Source organism: Taudactylus pleione, unplaced genomic scaffold (assembly GCF_031769625.1).
Source record: "Taudactylus pleione unplaced genomic scaffold, aTauple2 ptg000377l, whole genome shotgun sequence".
Taxonomy (NCBI): Eukaryota; Metazoa; Chordata; class Amphibia; order Anura; family Myobatrachidae; genus Taudactylus; species Taudactylus pleione.
In genome coordinates, this window is record NW_028284778.1 from 4783275 (window position 1) to 4806817 (window position 23543).

At 45.2% G+C, this 23543-nt stretch overlaps 1 pseudogene across 1 annotated transcript in view; it reads right to left on the reverse strand.

Moving 5' to 3' along the window:
- LOC148508061 (uncharacterized) overlaps positions 1–11817 on the reverse strand; it is a 32127-nt pseudogene extending 20310 nt beyond the window's left edge. The window contains exons 1-5 of the transcript XR_015869632.1: positions 11661–11817; positions 11447–11544; positions 11207–11318; positions 6561–6658; positions 6293–6401 (exon numbers count right to left, since the gene is read on the reverse strand). The product of XR_015869632.1 is annotated as an uncharacterized LOC148508061 (transcript). The remainder of the gene's footprint in view (positions 1–6292; positions 6402–6560; positions 6659–11206; positions 11319–11446; positions 11545–11660) is intronic.
- Positions 11818–23543: the final 11726 nt, after the last annotated feature.

Genomic DNA, 23543 nt, shown 5'->3' on the forward strand with positions numbered 1-23543 from the left:
GCAGGACGAGTAATATCTCCTGTAAGAGAGTATATAGATTTATGACAAGCTTCTATACGTCTATCTGTAGTCTACTTCAAGGAGGTTGCAGTATGAATGGGTAAGGAGGCATTTTTAAACAGACGTGTTACCTGAGAATCCACTGTTGGAGGAACTTCCCATTTAGTACAATCAGTAGCTGGGAGCAGGTAAAAGGAACTGAACCGTTTTGGAATTTGAAACCTTTTACCGGGCATATTCCAAGCTTCACTCATGTGATCAGATAGCTGGTCAGAATGAGGGAACTATGGCAAAACCACCTTTTGTCGCTTAAAAAGTGGGTGTTTTTCTTAGGAGCGAGTGCAACCTCTTTTATTTGTAGAATAGTTTTAACAGCTCTCACACGAGCAGGTATATTTCGTTTAGAGGGTGGCTCCTCGTCTCCTGAGATGGAGTCAGAGTGAGAGATCTGCGTCTTCTGCCTTCTCAGATGATATATCAGAATCAGATAACTGTGTGGATTGGGAAGATATCATAGTACGTTTAGTAGGCTTAGTAGGTAAAGGTTTATCTTTTTGCGGCATTTGCTGGAAAACTGTAGAGGTATTAGTCAAATTCTGTACTGAGGTAGACAGTACGCCTATCCATGGGGGAGGCAAAAGATTTGTAGGGAGTACCTGCTGTGGCCATCCCATAGGGGGGGCTACTTGGTCTGCAAGATTTTCCAGCATTTGTGAAAGGGCAGCCCAGGGTACGACCTAAGAGAGAGACACCGGGGCTGATGGGCCTGGGGCTGTGTAACAATTAATACAAAGATCATACTGAATGAGGTCCTCTGGGGCTAAGCCCACTGAGCAGGACTTACAAGACACCAGAGTAGGAGCAGCATCAGGCTGCTTGTTATTCTTTCCTCTGCCAGACATAGCCACAAGAATAATAGAATACACAGTATGATACAGTGCAATTAACACCTTGCAGTATGTGTAATATGGCACAATGTACTGACAGTATAAAAAGTAGAGATTAGAGCTAGCACAAGTCACATACAAATGTAGAAAAAAACACTACATGTCTGCAATGGGCACTAAAATCAACTACACAAATCACAGTTGCTGGTAGGATATAGCGCTGTATAACCTGGCCCGTGGGAGAGATATACAGAGAGACTGGACCCAGCGTTTCCCAGAGACCTGCTTGCCTAAATGGCTACCGCTTGTCTCTGAGGGTGCGGAGGGTGAGGGAGGAGCAGCTCAGGGCACACCAAGACCGCAGTGGAATGGCGCCCAGAGCTGGGGGAGGGGCTGCAGGGAGAGGGCCTTATCCCATAGCTGACGTTAACCACCGGGTCTCCTGGCTATATGTCTCTGCGCCAGTAACGTTATGCCGCAGTGGTCTAGTGGAGTAGTGGGCAAAGCCAATGTCCACATCAGCGCCTCCGGTCTATCTCCTGAGACCAGAGGCAAGACAGCATTAAGACGCGGGTCCCCGCAAACGGGGTTCCGCCTTAGCTGTCCCCTGAATTCCTGCCTGCAGTCTGGGGTCCGGGGAGCCTGCTAGCTAGTTCCCCTCGGAGCCTCGCCGGCGGTACCTAGCAAAGGCTTGGTGTCACGGCGCCGCGGAGGGGTGATGGGGCGGCAACACAGACATCCGGAGGACAGTCTGGTGCTGCTCGCCTTCTTGTAAAAAAATAAATAAAAGTAAATCAAAGCATAAAAGTAAAGCTTGGGCTGCTGAATACAGCACACAGTTATAATGGTGGTCCAGCTCCTGCTGGGCACCAACGAAACTGAAGTGCCCTGTGGGCGGGGTATAGGGGGAAGGACCGGAGCATCCTGGGATTGAGAAGCTTTGCGGTTGGTGCTCGGTCCTCCAGGACCCACCTACACCCCAATGTCTCCCTGTGGAGCCCTATGGACCCTTAAGAAGAAATACAGACGCCTATCTTAATCCCAACGCCGAAACACAGCCCGAACGTTAGCCGTGGTGGGAGAGGGTTAGGTAGCATAGCGGGGTTAGCATTAAGTTTTCAGGGGGGAGGTTAGAGTTAGGTACCCCTAGAGGTGGGTTAGGCACCACTGGGGGGGTTAGAGTTAGGCACGAAGGGGGGAGACTTAGGTTGAGGCACTAACGGGGAGAGTTAGGCTACAAAAAGGGAGGGTTATGGTTAGAAGGTGGGAGGGTAAGTATACTTACCCGACCCCTGTGTGGAAACCAACCTTCGGGATGCCGCTGTCGGTATTTTGACTGGAGGCATCCCGACAGCCAGCTTTACATACCGATTACGTTTTCGTCAGGGGCTGTTAGTTTGAAGAGCCAGGGAAATCCGGATGGGAACTGAAAACTAGCAAGTACTAATACATTGAAGGCACTGACCAGAAGGTAAATGAAGTCTGAGAGAAATGGAGAGCACACTGTAAAATGCACCAAAGCTAATGCCCACTCGGCATCAGTGGTAAAAACATGGTTTTCCTTTGATCAAAAGCGGAGCAACAGTGTAAATGCTTAAGGTGTCCCACTAGGAACTGTGTGCAGCAACAGTAGTTCCCACCAGCGGCTGAATGCAGACAAGTTCCTCCCACTCATACTGTTTTCTAGCACGGTGATCCCTGGAGACAAGCAGGCAGCCCCCATATCAGAGGAAAAGCAGGCAGTGGCTAGACAGATAAAGTAACAATCTGGTGGCTGAGGAGAAGATCAGATGTGGGATCGGGTCAGCAATTGCCAGATCTCTTTGGGGAAAAATACCAGAGCACCAGGGCCCGAGGCCAGGGGAGCTCTAGCTCAAACAGCAGACCGGAGCCCCAAAGGTAAGTCCGGTGAAGTAAGCAGCTGCAGCACAACAGACGCCGAGACTCCAAACGGTGCTGCTAAACAGCAGATTCAGAGCAAACACACAGGGCTGGAGACCACCAGCGACCAACACCAGGAGAGGAGATGGATCTGCAGGACAGAGGAACAAGGTGCAAGGTCAAGTATAGACTGAATTCACCAAGTCAGGATGGGTGTTTAGGATACTTTTGCTGGGGATCTTGCACGAATGTGTGCTACTCCTTACCTGTCCCGGCCACGTCCCCGAGCTAGCCACCAATTTCTAGACCTGCATTACACACTGGGTTGTGTACAGTGGCTCCCTTTGTATGAACCACACAGGAGCATCTGAAAGAAATCCCCACATTTTTAGCCAAAAATAGGATTTTGCATTTTTTTTTTTCGCTTGGTCAGGGAAGGAAAAAACTTTTCTCCAGTTTTTTTGTTGCCGTTTTCGCCTGTTTTCTGGCAAAAATTTTGCAAATATTGGCCGCTAACTGAATATAGCACTTAGTTATCAAGCTGTTAGCGACCAGTGGCCCTGATTCAGAGCCGGACGCTCTGACAGAGCGCTCGCTCTGAATCAGGGCCGTGCTATTTTTATATTTAGAGCGGCCTCCTGACCGCTCGCATAGCTGTGGGTGACCACCCACAGCTATAGCGAGCGCCCAGGAAGATGGTCGCGATGGTCAAGACCATCGCGCCCATCGGGCTTGCGACGAGACCCTTGTGGTAGGGTCTCGTTGCCGCAAGCCCCAGAGATTTCGGCTCTAATGGACCCGAAATCTCTCCCACTGACATCACTCGTGATGTCAGTGGGGCCGCCCCCAAACAGAGGCGTTCACATAGGAACGCCTCCGTTTGGGCAGCCACTCCCCCGGCCCGCCCACCAAAGGGGGCGTGCTGTCACTCAGAAATCGACAGCACGCCCCCTTTGGTACGAGACCCGGAGCGACGGATTGCCCGTCGCTATCCAGGTCTTGCGCATGCGCATGACGGAGCCGGCTCCGTCGTGCGCATGCGTTCTGGGCCACCATTGACACGGTTGCGAGCGCTCAACGCTTGCGATCGGGTCTGAATCAGGCCCAGTATTCACTCTGCTCTTAACATATCAAGTGTTATAACTGGTGAACACAAGCACAATCTCCCTAAATGATGATCATATTCTCCTAACACTCTCCTCCCCTCAAACATCTCTCCCGCCACATTATCAGCACATGAAATCTATAGCTTTCTCTTGGGCTATATTTTTAACACCCAGAAAACTGAGGTTCTGGATTTCCATCTCTCCCCCATAGTTAAATCCACCTTAGAATCACAATTCCTCTTCAAATGGCATCGCCAAAATTGGAAATATTTGGGTATGTATCACTAAACATTATCACCACCTCCATTCCACTATCACACGGGATTCATCATCCTGGAACACACAAGTCATCTCCTGCATAGGAGGAATAAACGCCCTCAATATGATACATTCTCCCTGGACTTCTTTACATTTTCCAGGCTCTACCTGTCCGAATCCCCCCACTGATTTTTACACTTCTTCAACATATCACATCTGTCTTCATTTGGGCTAACAGATGGCCGTAGGGAGTATATTTATTAGTGTGGGTTTTTAGAAGTGGAGTTGTTGCTCATAGCAACCAATCAGATTCTAGCTATTATCTTCTAGTAGGTGCTACATAGATGTTAGGTAGAATCTGATTGTTTGCATTGGGCAACATCTCCACCTCTAAAAACTCTCATTTTAGTAAATATACCCCTGAGAGTTTATCTCACAATTCCACAAAGATCTCCCAGTGGTGGAGGGCTGGGACTGCCAAACTTTAATACATAATACCCTGTAGCGCAGCTCGCCTAGTGTGCCCAATGGAATGTACCACCCTTCCCTAAGGTATGGGTCTCTATGGAGGTGTATATATTATTTGTATCCCTACACTCTCTCTCTCGCTGTACAACCCCAACCAGTAATAGCATTTTCTTTTATCTGTTTGGGACAGAACCAATGAAGCTCATGACCTGGCCCTCAATTCTTCTCCACTTCAGTGTTCTCCTCAGGCTGTTTTTTGCGGGTGCACCACCCAGCAGGAGATAGCCTACCACCCGGCACTTTGGGAGCCTGCAAGTGGGGACAGTATCTGGGAGCTTTATAAAAAGGACAAGATCCTACAGACTTTGCAGCTTTTTCATAATCAGACGACTGGGCTTCTAATAAGAAGACAATATATATAAAATGTTATTTCAAGTTTAAGTCTGACTTTATTAATGGGAGGGAGGGGGCGGTGGGTGTCCTATCATAGGGGCCCCAGGGCCTACAATGCTGTAATGACGCCATACCCGATACTTTCCATCCTATCCATAAATCACACAGTGACATGATGTGAGGGGGAGAGCAGGAGTATAATAGGGGCTGATGGCTCCTGATGTATGAGATACACCAGAGAGTGTGGGGAGGAGACTGGTCAGATCTCTGGGCTGGTAACACACAGTGACATGATGTGAGGAGGAGAGCAGGAGTACAATAGGGGCTGATGGCTCCTGATGTATGAGATACACCAGAGAGTGTGGGGAGGAGACTGGTCAGATCTCTGGGCTGGTAACACACAGTGACATGATGTGAGGGGGAGAGCAGGAGTATAATAGGGGCTGAAGGCTCCCGACTCCCCCACTGGGCAGATAAAATTCCCTCATTAGTCTGAACTTACATAGGAGGGTGTAGAATAAGAGGCTGCTGTAGTGATAGAACAAGGAGTGTCACACACTGCAAAAATTGTGTGACTTACCTTGCCATTTGCTGCAGGTCAGGATTTCTGCCTGACCTTGTTCGGGAACCATGCAGTGACATCACCATCATGCACCATGTCAGCTGATAGTATTCTTCCAGTGGGAGTGCTCCTGCCTCAGCTGACCTAAGCAGCCTATCAGGGACTTGCAGCATATCCCCTGAGAACTCCCACTGGTGCCTGAGCAAAGAGTTGCTTCCTAGAGTTCAGTTCTAACCTGTGGCTCCTTTGTGCAGAAAACCACCACTGCTATCAGGCTCATTTACCAGACTCCAGTGTTCCTGTGAAATTCCGATACCTGTTCCTGACCTTGGCTTCGTTTGTGACCCTGATTTTGCCAGACCCCTGGTACTGCATCTGATATCTGGTTTTGACTTCAGCTATTCCCTGTGATCTGTTTACGCCTGTTCCCTGGTACCGTCTAAGTCCGTTTGGTTCTGACCCGGCCTGTCGACTAAGCTATACGTCTTCTCCGCTTCATCCGGAGTTTACCAGCACCTGTATAAGGGAACCTATCCTGAGCGCCGCGACCTGTGTGTCGGACACAGCCAAGCCCATACTTTCTTGCGAGGGTCCCTGGTGAATACCGCCGGCACATTAGACTCCGTGCTTCAGCCTTAGGTCTAGCCAACTCCCTAATACAGGAAGCATCCATAACCATCCGGGAGTTGTGACAAGGAGCCTATGTGACATTTCTGTAATAAGTGATTATTACTCACCGGTGCTGATATCTGTAGGGATTTTCTCCTCCTTACACTGCTGATCACCCCTCACATACGTCTCTCCTCCACCTGTATCTTCTACCTTAATATTAGCCAGGTCATCACCCTAAGTAACCCATTAAACAAAAACACTTTCAAAATGTCTGATGTCACTGAAAGTAAACAACAGAAGAATGTATAATACACACACAGTTTCTCTTTAGATCATATAATGAAAAGTCACTGTGGTATATCAGTATTTGCTAAAACCCCAAATCCCATCTACCTGATCCTCCTGTGTGCTCCTGTGATTCTCCTCTGTACAATACTGGGAATACAGAGGATGGGGACATCTCTCTGGGGTATCTCTGTTACTGGCTCCATCTGTTGGGGACACAGTGACACAATACATTATTTATCAGTTATTATCAGATGATGTGGATGTGTCCTATTCCCCCATACTGGCCTAAACACATGATTTAGGCCAGTACGGAGAGCAGGGAATCCTGTCTTTAAAGCAATGTTCCCAATTAGTAGTTATTAACAATGAAAAAAAATACAGAAATCTCCATGCGGTGTCAAAATGAAAAAGGGGGTCCCATAAATTAATTATTTGTGGTGTTTAGATCAATAAAGAAAACACATAAGCTATTAGATCACTATCTTGACATTTCAATTAAAAAAAACAAAAACAAACTACTTTCGGCCACTTTTGTTAAATTCTATTAGACGTGTTAGAGGCTAAAAGGCTGATGGTACTTTCTGACACTTCCAAGTCTTCTGAGAAGAGCAAGGTATAAGTTATATTGTGTGGGGGCTGCATCCCTAAATTGTCATCTTATTTATTATTATTATTATCGTTTATTTATATGGCGCCACAAGTGTTCCGCAGCACCTTACAAAGTACATAAACAAATAGATTGATTTACAGTGACTTACAGTACAGTACATTACAGGACATGTATAATATACATTGCTACATTCACGACCATAACACCCAGATAAGCAACAATGCAAAGCAACCAAGTGTTAGGTGCCCTGGTAGAGAGTAAGAAGTAGATGAAGGTAGAGTAAGGAGAAGCACCACCAGAGGTAAGAGGGCCCTGCTCATAGGAGCTTACATTCTAAGGGGGAGGGACAAACAGGGGTGACACAGATGGGGTAGACAGGGAGGAAGGAGTATGTAGCAGCAAGTTAAGATGAGAGCTGGAAGGCTTTGATGAAATAGTGGGTCTTGAGAGCCCATTTGAAGGATTGAAGAGAGGTGGAGAGTCTCATGGGAATCGGGAGAGAGTTCCAAAGGTGGGGAGCAGCATGGGCAAACTCTTGGAGGCGGGAGTGGTAGGAAGTAATCAATTGGCATGAGAGGCGGCATGCATTTGTTGAACGAAGAGGGCAGACAAGAGAGTGAAGGGAGATGAGATGGAACTTGACCAGGGCTAGATTAACAATGGGACAAACCGGGCTACAGCTCCAGGCCTCCACATACAAATAGGCCCAGCATCACGGCAGCATGATGAGAACCAGCCACCCAGATGTTGGCTAAAAAATTACAAGTATTAGATTTATTTCTATTTTCCTTACAAAATGATTACATTTTTATTGTTCATTTACGTATTTAGGGAGACATTAGGGCTGATAGTGAAGGGAGGTGTACACGCCCACAGGGCACTGGCCACACCCACCCTGCACTGGCCACACCACCTCCACTTCTCACAATAGGCCATTGAATATTTTCATCACCCAGCATTTTTAGCACCTTGGGCCGCTGTTATATGCAGGGGCTGCGCTGTGCTGTCTATGGCAGGAGGCAATGTACGGCCAGAAGTACACTGCAGGCGTGAAGCCCCGCCCTCTCTCTGTGCCTCTCTCTTCTCCCCTGGCTCGGCCATCACCAGTGTCAGGCTGTCAGTCTCAGTAACGGAATAGCCAGCCGGGCTCCTGCCGTGAATGAGGATGAGAGTACCGCAACGCGCACCTGGTCCCAGCAGTCACCGTCTTTTTGCCTCTAATCCCCACCTCCCTTCCACTTCTAATACTTGGTGGGACCCAGCCCCTGCCTGCTCCTCTTTTCCCTAGCTCCCCTCCACCTCCTCCTGTATGTGGCTCCCCTTTCCCTCTAACACCCAGTGGCACCCAGTCCTTTCTTCTGTCCCTGCCTACCACTCCTTGTCCCTAGCTCCCCTCCTCCTCCTCCTGTATGTGGCTCCCTTTCCCCTCTAATACCCAGTGGCACCCAGTCCTTTCTCCTGTCCCTGCCTACCTCTCCTGTCCCTAGCTCCCCTCCCCCTCGAATACCCAGTGGCACCCAGTCCTTTCTCCTGTCCCTAGCTCCCCTTCACCTTCTCCAGTATGTGGCTCCCCTCCCCCTCTAATGCCCAGTGGCACCCATCTCCTGCTCCTGTCCCTAACTCCTCTCCACATCTAATACCCGGCACCCAACCCCTTCTCCCTGCCTACTCCTCTTGTCCTCAGCTCCCCTCCACTTCCTCCTGTATGTGGCTTCCCTCGACATCTAATACCCGACACCCAGCCCCTTCTAGTGTCCCTGCCTACTCCTCTTGTCCCCAGTTCTCCTCCACCACCTCTTGTACGTGACTCCCCAACCATTCTAATAATCGGTGGCACCCAGTCCCTTCTCTTATCCCTAGCTCCCCTCCACCGCCTCCTGTACGTGGCTCCCCTGCACATCTATTTCCCGGCATCTAGCCCCTTCCCCTGCCTAACCTTGTGCCTAGCTCCTCTCTAATTCCTCCTCTGACTCCCTTCCCCCTCTAATACTAGTTGGCACCTAGCCCCTTCTCCTATCTCTGCCTACTTCCGTCCCCAGCTCCCCTCCACCTATAATCTCAGACTCTACAAATCCTCCTGCCACCGGCTCCCCATTTCCTACTCCTGTTCCTGGCTCCACACCACCTACTTCTGTTCCTGGCTCTCCACCACCTACTCCTGTTCCTGGCTCCCCACTACCTAATCCTGTTCCTGGCTCCCCACTACCTAATCCTGTTCCTGGCTCCCCACTACCTAATCCTGTTCCTGGCTCCCCACCACCTAGTCCTTTTCCCTGCTCCCCACCACCTAGTCCTTTTCCCTGCTCCCCACCTCCTACTCCTGTCCCCGGCTTCCCACCTCCTACTCCTATCCCCAGCTCCACCTTCCATACATTGAGAAGACAAGGAGCCATAAGGACCTGCAGGATGAGCGAAGCCAGCCCCATCCAGCTCGTATAGAATATATGGACAGAAGAGTGCACAGTTAGAAGCAGATAATTCCTTGAGCATTTTTGTTCGAAGGTAAGAGAAAAAAATATATATTGTTAAAATGTATTTATTGGTTCGTGGTTTTTCATAAAAGTATGCACAAACCACAGTTTTTATATAATTTTATGTATCACTGCTATGTAAAAACAGTCTAATGCAGATTTCACAGAAATCTCCTGCAGAAGGCTAACTACCGCAGCAGACTGCAGTCCCCTTTATTGTCAATGGGTACTGCAGTCTGATCTCTATGTACAAAACTGATGCTATTGGGGGTATCAGAGGGGCATTTTAGGGGTATATGGGGATGTGTGGTAGCATGTGGGGAGGTCTGAGGGGAATATGGAGAGCTCTAAAGCATACATTATGATGGGACCCAGAAACGGCCAGTTAAGACACCATTTTTTTACAGTGGCGGGTCCCTGGGACACATATATTTTGTCGATCAGTGCAATCACTGTCGTCTATATGAAAAGTTTCGATTTTCTTAGCAGAAAGTGAGCAAATGTCAGTCCAGACACCCTCCTTCATCCAGTACGGAAAGTCTAGGCCAGAAGTTCCCAAACGTGGTTTTCAAGGCACCACCAACAGTTTAGGTTTTAGAGATATCCAAGGTTCAGCACACTTGCTTAAAACAAATCGACTGAGGCACTAATTAGGTCACCTGTGGTCAAGCATGGATATCCTTAAAGCCTGGCCTCGTAGAGTGCCATGAAAACGGAGTATGGTAACCTCAGCATTTCAGGACCAAATCAAAGCATTTCACGACCAAATCACGCACCCATATTCTGAATTATTTCCCATCGGTAGTTGTAAAGCTACGGTACAGCTTGCCTCAAATAAAACTATGCACTAAGTAATGACTACATTCTTTTAATGTTTTGAGTTACTGATAATGCAAGGTGTGGATCATGAGTAATGTCTCACTGGGTCTCATTCTATTAATCAGTAATTAAATCACTATGGTGACGTCAGGTCCCTTAAGGCGCATATCCACTACACCATAAAAATGAACGATTGAATGATAACGACATCGTTATCATTCTTTCAACGTGTAGTGGAAATGCACCCTTATACTGACGTGTGAGATACACCAGAGAGTGTGGGGAGGAGACTGGTCAGATCTCTGGGCTGGTAACACACAGTGACATGATGTGAGGAGGAGAGCAGGAGTATAATAGGGGCTGATGGCTCCTGATGTATGAGATACACCAGAGAGTGTGGGGAGGAGACTGGTCAGATCTCTGGGCTGGTAACACACAGTGACATGATGTGAGGAGGAGAGCAGGAGTATGATAGGGGCTGATGGCTCCTGATGTATGAGATACACCAGAGAGTGTGGGGAGGAGACTGGTCAGATCTCTGGGCTGGTAACACACAGTGACATGATGTGAGGAGGAGAGCAGGAGTATAATAGGGGCTGATGGCTTCTGATGTATGAGATACACCAGAGAGTGTGGGGAGGAGACTGGTCAGATCTCTGGGCTGGTAACACACAGTGACATGATGTGAGGAGGAGAGCAGGAGTATAATAGGGGCTGATGGCTACCGACTCCCCCACTGAGCATATACAATGTTCTGAACTGACACAGGAGGGTGTAGAATAAGAGATTGCTGTAGTGACAGAACAAGGAGAATATCTGACTCTTTTCTGCAATAAGTAATTATTACTCACCTGTGCTGATACCTGTAGGGATTTCCTCCTCCTTACACTGCTGATCACCGCTCACATATGTCTCTTCGTCTACCTTCATATCTTCTACCTTGATATCAGATAGGTCATCCCCCTAATTAACCCACAAAACAATAAAAAAATGCTTTAATAATGTCTGAGATCATTAACTGAGAGTAAACAGTAGAATCATATAGTAAAAAAATCACTTTGGTATCTGGCGAGACCCGAAATCCCATCTACCTGATCCTCCTGTGGGGTCCGGTGATTCTCCTCTATACAGTCCTGGGAATAATGAGAATGGCGACATCTCTCTGGGGAATCTCTGTTACTGGGTCCATCTGTAGGAGACACACAGTGACTGATTCATTGTATTTATGTGATTATCAGATGATGTGTATCTAGGAGGCCCTCAAACCTGCTCTCTGCTATACAATAAAATAAAGTCTCCTCTTACCCAGTGATGTGAGGGGCCGGTGATTCTCCATCATCATTGTACAGACTCCGTTGTTCTTCTAGGTATTCCTCCTCCTGCATGGAGAGATAGACAGTGACATCCTGACATCTTATAGGAACCTGACACACACAATGATACAGTCATCATCCAGAAACATCCCCTGGTGTTACTGTATAATGTCCCATTCCCAGCAGTCACCTCTCCCGTCATCACCCAGACACATCCCCTGGTGTTACTGTATAATGTCCCATTCCCAGCAGTCACCTCTCCAGTCATCACCCAGACACATCCCCTGGTGTTACTGTATAATGTCCCATTCCCAGCAGTCACCTCTCCAGTCATCACCCAGACACATCCCCTGGTGTTACTGTATAATGTCCCATCCCCAGCAGTCACCTCTCCAGTCAGCAGCTGAATGATCTTGTTGGCGAGTCCCAGGATCTTCTGGTCATTGTGTCTCTCATGTATCAGTGAGTGAGATGGAGGCACCGTGATGGGGCTCTGGGTCCTACGCAGTCCTACTACAGACAGGAAAGGCTACTGGGTGTCACTCACTCACCGGATGTCTTCTTCACTACTGTGTAATCCTGTGTAAAATGAGACATCAATTAAAATCCACCTATAGAATGTTGATTTTAAAGTAATTTGTGCAGAATACACAAGGTTGTATATTATAAATACAACTGAATCATTATATATAGGAAAGGGGAAAGTATTTAGCACCTCGCCTGCATACTGTGATCAACGTAATATAGTTCAGCACGGGGGCGTGGCCTGGAGGGCAAGCAGAGTGGACGTGCCATCACGCAGCTCCTGTGACTTTTAAGGAAAAAGGCTTATATTTGCCACATTTGCCACTTTAGCGGTAACCCTGAGGGTGAGTTCGCGGTGGGAGACAGTTGGTGACTCAGTGGTCCCCCTGCCTGGCTTCCCGGGAGAGGATCGGAGGGGAGAATCTCCTGAGGCCTTCCGGACTGCTGACATCCCCGACTAGCTTGGGGAGACGCTGAGCGCTGCTGGATCGCGGCGCGTGCTCATCACCCTACACAGACACCACCTACCTTGCGGAGCCTCTGGAGCTGGTGATCCCTGCAGTGGCGGCTCTTGCTGACCACTCCCGGCTGTACGGCGCCCACAGATTCCCGCGCGACTCCCGGAGTCCTGGAGTCACTGAGACGGCCGAACCTTCCGCACATCACTGGAACTGTGACCTTAGTCTGCAGGCGTGTGGACGAATATCCCTGCACCCTGCTTAATGGGATGTGGATCTCCTGCTGCGCGGCATAACAGCAAGCTGTCTTATAATAACTCCGGAGTCATTGTCCTTTCTGCAGCGTGTGTCACTGCCTGGTGTCTCTGAAAAGGCACATATAATCTAGAGCGTGCTTGCCTGCACTCCCTGCCACAGGTACTGACACCACCCAGCCCCCATAAGCCAAATTCTCTGGCCCTCGTTAATAGGTAGGACTCTGCAGGTCAGGCCTCCTTATACAAGGGCCCATTCTACATTTGGCTGTAATTGTATATTTTTATTTATTTATTTTTTTACCTTTACTTTTTCTATTCTCCTGTTTCATTGGTAATTTTCTCACTCACCACTAGATGGTGGTATATCCCATCTCTTTGAAAAGCTGCTGAATATCAATATGTGAACCTTCGAGACGACCGTTGTCACAGCCATTCTACTACGATATTGACTACCAAGCCCGTGTCATTTTAGTTCTTTCTACCCATAACATTCTAACTGCATTATGGATAAATTTGTAGCTCCAAATACCCCTAAAACACAAAGAGCTAGGGGTGGTGGCAGAAAGGGTGATCAAGCTATGGACTCCGTAGATGACCCCTCTGTCTCCTCAATTAACACTACCGACCGTAATGCCAGTTCTACCTCCGCGACTCCATCACTATCTTATGATGAGATTGTCAGAGCTATAAAGAGACATTGGAACCTTTGCTTCAAAAACAGGCAGACAAATTTATGGGAGCTGTAGCCGATTTGAAATCACAACTATCTTCAATAACACATCAAGTATCTGTGAATGAAAATAGAATCGGGACTAACTTCCATGAGATCTCTGAACTAAAGCAACAGGTCTCGTCTCTGACGTCTAACCAAACTCATCTATTAGCCAAGGTCGATGATCTAGAAAATAGATCTCGACGCAGTAATCTTAGACTCGTAGGCCTGAAGGAGTCTGTAAAGGGTCCGGACCTTACCAAATTTTTGATGTCAGACCTTCCTCGTTTGCTGGGCCTGTCCTCGGAATTGTGCTCGTTGGAGATTGAGAGGGCACACCGTTTAGGACCTTTCAGAGACTCTAATAACTCCAGACCTAGCTATAATCTTTAAATGTCTAAACTTCAAACATAAGGAGCTTATTTGGATGTCGGCAAAACAGAAGGGTCCTTTGCAATATGAGGGCCAGCGTCTCTTGATCTTTCAGGACTACTCAGCCGAGGTCTCAAGGGCACGTAGAAGTATGTCACCTATATGTTCCCAACTGATCAAAACGGGAATTAAATTTACTCTTATGTACCCTGCCAGGCTTCGTATTTTTGCACCTGAAGGCATAAAAGATTTTACAGAGGTACCGTATGCTCAAGCCTATCTAAGGGAAATGGTACAGGAAAACAGCTTGGATCAAGCTGACTGATGGGACTCTGGCCCTTCAAGATTCAAATTGACCTTACGCATAATTTCACTTAAGTAATTACTTAATGTTGACATTTGTTTAACCAATTTTCTCCTGCTTACAGTTAATTTGAGGTTTATTCTTATATCTGTTAAATATGGCTCTTTTGATCTACTTAAAGGGGCCTGTCGGGGGATTATTCCTAGTATTGGATAATTCCTAATACTCTTTGGTTATTCTGATGGGGGCTTTCTTATTTAGTTTAGCTCTTCTACACGGGTTTTGACCTAGTCAATTTTAACTTTTTGATAGTTATTATGTTTGGCTGTGACTGTGCTGTTAAGACAAATTCAATCTCTCTCTACCATGTTTCTACTTTATTTTGTTATTATTTTTATCTTTATTTTAGTTTCTATGTTTTTCTAAATGTGATAATTTTGAACGTGCTTTCTGGCAGTGGTAAATTCACAGAGCTTGTGAGACATGAGAGGTTTATCTTCCGAAGTTTTGAGTTTCTTTGCCACACATGTCATTCCTGCTGTTTATGCAACCTCCCTGGTAAGCCCCAAAACCTAAACTTCTCTCCTAGGAGGGTATATAGAAAAAGATGCATCATCCGATTTTGCTCATTGAACCATAGATTAATCCATGCTCGTGTTTCACTATGACTTCCAAATTTAGATTCTGCACTTGGAATGTCAGGGGGATTCATTCCCCGGTGAAGCGGAAGCGAATACTAACATATTTAAACAAATTGAAAGCGGATATCACATACCTCCAAGAAACCCACCTCTCCCCCTCTGAGCATGACAAGCTAAACATGTTACATCAAAAAGTGCTGGCTCATTTACTTCCAAGGCACGTGGCGTGGCTATATTAATTAGAAAAGGGATTCCTCATACTATACATTCGACTATCATAGATCCCAATGGTCGATATATTATAGCAGATGTCACACAAGATACACATTGTGCAATGTTTATAGTCCTAATAGTTACGACAAGAAATGTATTTTGAATTTAATAAATATCCTGTACCCTTTCGCTGATACCCAAATTATATTGGGCGGGGATTTCAATTTAGTTGTTTCTCCAATTCTGGATAGAAAATTTTCCTCCCGCACTCGCCCTAACCAGCCCAAAGTTGGGCTTCAACATATGGCGTCCCAATTAAATTTAGCAGACATTTGGAGAGTGAGACACCCAGATGAGTTAGAATACTCATGCTACTCGGCTACCCATAATACATTCTCTAGGCTTGACTATTTTTTCCTTTCTAACTCTTTATCCCCAATGGTTTTAGACACAACCATCGAGCCCATTTCTATTTCAGACCATGCGCCAGTATGGATAAATTTGCAGGGGAAGTTCCTTCTGGGTCCGTGCTCACAATGGCGGTTTCCAGCTAAACTCACCTCCTCAATTAAATTTAAAGCTAGGTTGGGGGATGCCTGGACGGAGTATGCGAATAATAATCAAGGCCACAAAAATGATACTAGTTTTTGGCAAACTGCTAAGGCAGTTTTACGTGGTGATATTGTGTCTTTTATGAAAAAATATAGAACTGATCAGGAAGCTACATACAAATCTGCTCAATCTTCCCTGACTGAAGCATTTCAAACATTTAAAGCGTCTCCCTCTTTGGCTAATAAAACAGCTTATTATGAATGCAGGCAACATTTTAATCAAATTCTTACACAGATTGATGACCGCTACCATCGGTCTGGTAAATCTCTTTTTTTTCAATATGGAAACAGGTCTGGCCGCTTACTATCGAATATGTTAAAAGGGGAAAGGGGTCATACCAATATAGCAGCACTTAGAGATGAACACTCAAACACCCAATTCAAAGGAGATAAGATAGCAGATATCTTTTTCAAATACTATCAGAAGTTATATTCTCAGGAACCCATATCTGATTCGCAGAAACAATCTTTCTGGAACGGAGTATCTCTTCCGCAGTTATCACTAACACAAATGGAGCATTTAACTAATAATTTGACTACTGATGAAGTCGATCAAGCTATAAAAATGCTTAAACCCATGAAGTCACCGGGCCCGGACGGTCTTAGTGGGGAGTTTTACAAAATACCGCATATCGTACAAACGTTAACTGACTTTTATAACTCTTTACTAGCCGGGGACCCTCTTCCGCAACATTTTAATTCAGCTATAGTGAAAGTACTCCCAAAACCTGGTAGAGACTTACTTCTCCTTTCATCCTATAGGCCCATATCGCTACTTAATGTAGATTACAAAATCTTTACTAAACTATTGGCAGATAGACTTAAAATTATACTCTCCTCTATTATACACCCGGATCAGACCAGCTTCATATGGGGCCGTAGCTCAGCCACTAATATCAGGAAAGTTCTTGCTGTATTGCAGTTCCTCCGCGACTCTCCGACGGATGATCCCGGGTTTCTTCTTTCATTAGATGCTGAAAAAGCTTTTGACTTGGTGACGTGGGATCATCTGTTCGAGACTCTTAAAAGGTTCGGCATGCCCTCCGCTTTTATCCATTTAGTTTCCTCTCTATACTCTTCCCCTAAAACGCAAATCTTAACCAATAAATACCTATCCCCTTCCTTTCTCATACAAAGGGGTACGAGACAGGGGTGCCCCCTTTCCCCTCTCTTATTTGCAGCTGCCCTCGAGCCATTGGCCATAGCCTTGCGACAAAGCCAAGACTTCACTGGCATAAGAATCAGAAACCAGGAGTGCAAGTTGTCCTTATTTGCGGACGATATGTTGCTTTTTATTTCAAGACCATTACACTCTATCCCTGCCATACTGAAAATTGTTGATATGTTTGGCTCCTTTGCAGGCTACCGAATTAACATAGATAAGTCAGAACTGCTTCCAATTAACGCACCATCCTTCCTGACTTCTCATCCTCATGTTGCTTCATTATTTACAGTTGTACCGCATAAACTTAAATATCTGGGTATCTTTATACCAACAACAATTTCATCATTATATAGTTATAATTTCTCACCTGTTATTCAAAAAATCCGGTCCCAATTACTACACTGGAAGGACCTTAAATTATCCTTATTAGGCCGAGTGGTAGTGGTTAAAAATATAATATTTCCCAAGTTGGCGTATCTGCTATAAATGCTACCTATTATGATCACGAAGGCTGATGCTCTATTATGCACGCAGGCCTTTTCTAAATTTATTTGGCACTATCGTAAACCTAGGATGTGTCGATCTCGCACTTATTTATCCAAAACTAGAGGTGGACTCGGGGTGCCACATATTGAGGGGTTTGCCAGTTCTGCCCTCTTCCGTTATATAACAGATTGGCTGTTACACACTAGTAACTTCACTGATCCTGTTCTAGAGGAGGCCCTTTTCCATCCGTATGCACCGGCAGCTCTACTTCACACCCCTATTGCACAAATCCCCTCAGGGATTAAATCTAATATATTATTTAGGGACACCTATAGAGCGTGGATTAACATAAATAAAAGTCTAAAGAGGTGCCCCTTCTCATCTCCCTATATACCCTTCTGGGGCAATCCTTCTTTCACCCCCTCCCTCGCTAATCCAAATTTTCGAGTCTGGTATCAGAAAGGCATAATGTCTATCAAAGAAGTATTTGACCCAGGTGGTCATCTCCTTTCCTTTTCAGATTTGCGGGAAAAGTATGATATTCCCCAAACGCACTTTTTCATGTTTTTACAAATTTGCCATTACATTCAATCCTTGGATTCTCCTCTGATTACTTTTGGCTCTCCAGATGTATTGCTATCAATATTGTCTTCATGTAAACTAATTAAATTTCGTATCAGACACCTGTACTCCCATCTGGTTGAAGCATCTCCTCATACGTGGTCATCCACCATCCAGGCATGGCAATTAGAATTAACTGACTTACTGGATTTCGAATCCATTCTCAATTGTTTAGACAAGATTTTGCCAGCCCTTAAATCCGCTCGTTTACAGGAAGTGCACATCCGTACCCTAAACCGTACTTATATAGCCCCTATCCAAAGAAAGTATTTTGTTCCCTCTGATTCGGGCAACTGTGTTAAATGTGGTCAGTCTGTAGCTTCGCTATCGCACAATTTCTGGCACTGTGGTAAAGTTGCTAAATTTTGGAATAAACTATTAGAATACATAAATTCCATGTTACATGCACGATTACCCAAAACAGCTGCGCCGTTCATATTTGCAGAATTCTCCTCTTGGGAGACTATCCATTCTTTGCAACCTTGGAAATCCCTGTTGACTGTTATGGTCACAGTGGCTAAGCATTTGATCCTCAAACATTGGATTTCTAGTTCAGCACCTACATTAACTGAGTGGAAGTCTGCTATGCTGGAAGTGTTATATCATGAGAGGCGGATGGCTACGTATGATATAGAAGGAGGTGTTCTGATCTTCTCCAAAAAGTGGGAAATATATATTGCACAGTTGCCTGATCATTTACAAGATAACATCTAGAAGGTGTTCGAACATACGTATTGGTTTTCACGAAGACAAATTGTTTAGATACCTGTTTAATTACACTTTCACCACTTCTTCCTCTCTACCTCTTATATGATTAGGTGCCTGGTTTGAGAGTTTAGGTGCTTAGACTTGTAAATGCACTTTCTGATATTATAAGTTTTGGCCCGAGCGTGGCGTGGGAATTTTTCGGATAACCCTGCTGGAAATACTTAATTCTCACAGGAATGTAAACCTTGTTGTATCAACCGAAATATTATTATGTGATACACATGTCGTTTTATTATATTTTATTGATCTTATTTTATTTTTCTTCTATTCTTTTATTTTATTATCTTATTTTCTGGTTACTTTTATCACCTCTATTTCCATTCTATTGTAAAAAAAAAAAAAAAGGGGACAGTAATTATTGTATTTGTCTTTAAAACTAACATTGTTTGTATGTGTTTATGTAAAATCCCGATTGGTGGAGATGTACGTTCATACAATATGTGACTTTTCTCTTTTGCTGTTCAATAAAAAGTTTAAAAATAAAATATATATATATATATAGTTCAGCACATGTGAGGACTGTGGGACTGGTACTATTATATGAGAGCAGCTACCTGCTGCACGCGCCGACCTGTAAGAAATTTAAAGGGACAGATTTAAAGGGACAGATTTTCTGGGCACTAGACAGACCCTACGGCTCGTTCCTGACCTTGGCTTTGCTTGTGATCTGACTCGGTCTCCTCCCTGGCACTGTGCTTGGTATTCTGGTTTTTGTTCCGCTTCATCTTTGATACCAATTCGTTCGTCTGGTTCTGACACGGCTTGTCGACTAAGAGTACGCTGGTCCCTGGTAAATCCCTGGTAAATACTGCCGGCTTGTTAGACTCTGCGCCTATTTACTGGGTCTTAGTCAATCCCGAAAGCACAGGCTAGGATCCACTATCTATTTATTTGTAATATAAAACATACATATAACTAAAAAACCATGTCCTATAGGAGCTATAATTGGAGTGATATATGATATAACTCTATGGAAATTATTATGGGAAAATTGATGAAAAGTGGATATTGTCCAAGTCAGTGGTCAATGAGAAATTGATACAGTTCAGAAGCAGCAAATATTTACCATATAGAAATCCTTTGGGATGGCAGTCCAATTAGCAGAATAACTGCAATGGCAATGTTGATGGTACAGAGGACTGGAATTGAATCATCAGTCCACAGAAAGGTCCCTCAGGATATAAGTCCAATGGGCAGATCACTGCAATGGTGTATGGTGTTGTCAGCGGTTGTTTCCTCAGGCGTTTGAGGGTAGAATGGTTGATGGAATAGCTGCAAAATGTTCCTTTGGCGAATGTTGAAGAAATTATCCCAATATCCATAAAGTGTAAATCCAATCCTTGCTTAACGCGTTTCGCTGGATGTTAGCACTCCAGCTTCATCAGAAGCACCTGATGAGGACGCTTGAGATGGTCACACCGCTGCCCTTACAGCTCCCCGGAGCATCCTCAGGATGCTCCAGGCATTGCTGTAATCACTGGCAATTGTGGCCCTGTCCCCGTGTGACATCACACGGAGGGGGCATGACCTGTACTGGGCCCGCGAATAATGTTATATATATAAAAATGGCCCTCAGCAGAAAAAAAGGTTCCCCAACCCTGCCTTCTAGCGAGAGCCGTTTAAACATGCCTCGTTGTCCATAATATTAAGTACTGAGTAAGCCGAAAGTTACCTAACTTTAAAGCCAATTTTTTCCCTTCTGAGGCAAAACGCATATCCAGCAAAAATACATGTTATAGTTTAAAGTCTGCTCTATTTAATGAATGTTGTTTCAAGAAAATAGGTTATTCTTCTTTTTTGCTATTGGACTTCAAAGATGGTGGAAAATTTTACGCGCGATTTGTGACAGCCAGTTTAGATGACTATCATAGGAACGAAGTAACTGTAAAGTCAGTTATTTTATGATGGTGTCCACTTGGATAGTTAGCTATACTAATTTCATACTAAAATGTTGTTTTCTTTTGGAGATATGGGCAGCTGCATATCAGAAAAAAATTTACACAATGGATTTTTTGGCCTACTTTGGCCTCATACTTTTTTGTAAGGCTTGAGGCAGCGATTTTTTAAATCAGCATCAAAAGTTGTATAAGCATGTTCACAACTTTTGTGCTCATAGATCTGTCACAGTAATTACTTGAACATTGTTGCTTGTGCACCGCGGAGTCGGTGACAGTTTCACCTACCTCCAATACCAGGGCCACAACTCCACTACTATTGCGTACTGTAAACTAAAACTTTACCAAAGTTAGTTCTACATATATACCAACCTTCATGAAAATTTCAACAAAATAAGACAACAAAATCAGAGATGGTCAAGTGGGGACTCCTGGTCCACTTGACATGGAATGACCAAAAGGAAAGTGGTACTCTGGTACTCAAAGTCTTTGTAAATCCTTAAGGCCTTCTTGGAGTTCGGCACCGATGGCAACTTCATTACAGCCAGAAAGTCCCAAGAGCTAGGGATTTCTAGAGTGCCTTTGTAGTCTTCACTTTATATTATTGGAGTGGACAGAAACAAACTTCCTGCAGCTAACATCTATTATCGGACTAAAGAAGTCAAAATGCACTAGAGAATTATTCATAAGAAAGTAATTTCCTTCTATACAATCCCATCAGATGAAAGCCCGATCATCCTGGGTCTTCCGGGACTACGCAAACACGCACCCACACTAGATTGGAGTAAACCCCAAATCCTGTCATGAGAGTCGCAGTGCCATCAGAGGTGTTTGCCCACGATCACACCTCAGAGTTATTCAGTGTTTGGCTGTTTCACCAGATAACCTCCTACCAGCTCCATATTGATCCTTCAGACACATGTTCAGTAAGAAAACCACTGAGAGACTACAGATGCATCGGGAGTTGAACTGCCCTATCAATAAACCTGCTACCTGGGCAAATACCACCCCAAGGAAGTGTTTCTTGCTTTTTGAAACCCAAGTGGTGTACGAATACATCAGGGAGAAACTTAATCAGGGTATCATTAGAGAGTCCAAGTCACCTGCACGAGCTGGTCTCCTCTTCAAAAACAAAAAAAAAAGATGAAGATGTAGGACTTAGACCGTGTATTGGTTACCGGGGCCTGAATGCCATCACTGTCAAGGACCGGTCCCCGTTACCCCCGATTTCAGAACTCTTTCACCGTATAAAAGAGGCAAAGATTTTTGTTGGATCTTCGCGGGGCTTACAACTAATCAGGATCCGAGTAGGGGATGAGTGGAAGACTGCCATCAATACTCATGACGATCACCACCAATACTTGGTCATACCTTTTAGATTAATGTTCCAACTAATTTCCAAAAGTAAATGAATAACATCTTCTGAGACCTGTTATACAAGTACGTGGTGGTATATCTAGATGATATTCTGATATTCTCCAAAGATATAGTAAGCCATCGCCAACACATATGTGATGTTTTTCTCAACTCTGGGCTAACCAGCAGTTTTGCAAATTAGAGAAATGTTCCTTCTAGCAAAATGAGCTGGCATTCCTTGGATACATCGTTTCGGGTTATAGTCTTCAGACGGACCCGGAGAAACTTTCTGCCATTGTTAATTGGCCTCGTCCAGGCGATACAACATTTCTTGATCTTCTGTAACGTCTAACGGCAGTTCGTCAGGAACTATTCATCTGTTGCAGCTTCCATCACCACTCTCACCAAAAAGGGTCAGGATACCAGAGTATGGCCTTTGAAAGACGGAAGAAGCATTTGCTCGCATAAAAGCAGTGTTTTATCTCAGTATCCATTCTAAGATGCCTAACTGTGACCAGCCTCTATAGTAGGGGTTGGGGAGGTGCTCTTGCAAAAAGACAAAGAAGGAAAGTGGTACTGTTATGGCTTCTTTTCTCCTAAATTTTCAGCTCCAGAGAAGTACTATGCCTTCGGGGATAAGGAACTAAGAGCCATCAAACTGGCTCTGCAAGAATGGATTACCTGCTTGAGGGGGCAAAATTCCCTGTGACAGTTTATACTGACCACAAGAATCTAACGTGCCTCAAGACAGCTCACTGCTTGAACTACCATCAGTCCAGATGGTCGCTATTTTTCGATCATATCAATCTAAAGATCACCTACCACCCAGGTAGCAAAAAAAAAGGTAGCAAAGCTGATGCCTTGTCCCGGGCACTCTGTTCCACCAAGGAGGATGAACTTCAGGAAGATAAACCTATCCTGGATCAAACTTGTTTTATAGCAGTTAATAACAGTGTCAAAATTCCTCCAGGGAAAACGTTTGCAGCACCTGAACTTTGTGCAAAGTTACTTCAGTGGGTAAATTGTTCACGCTTCACCAGTCATGCTGGAGTGAAGATAACCCTGTAGTTAATCCTCAGGAATTATTGGTGGTCTACTGTCCATCAAGATGTCAAGGACTTTGTGGCAGCTTGTACTACTTGTACTCAACACAAGGTTCCATTCCACCAGCCCTTGGGTTGTCTATATTCATCATCAGTACCTGATCATCCTTGGTCCCATATCTCCATGGACTTTATCATGGATTTATCGTCCTGCCAAGGCTTCTATACCATCTGGGTGGCAGTGGATGGACAGTTTTTCCAAGGGTGCTCATTTTGTTCCATTCAAAGGCCTACCTCAGCTCCGAAACTGGCTGAAGCATTCATAAGGGAAATCTTCAGGCTCCACGGGTTCCCCAATGTCTTCCGGCTTCCTCGTCCGGCGGCTGAGTGCAGACGGCCTCGGCTCCCCCAAGGGCACTTGGTGACCTGTGAGAAATTTAAAGATGTA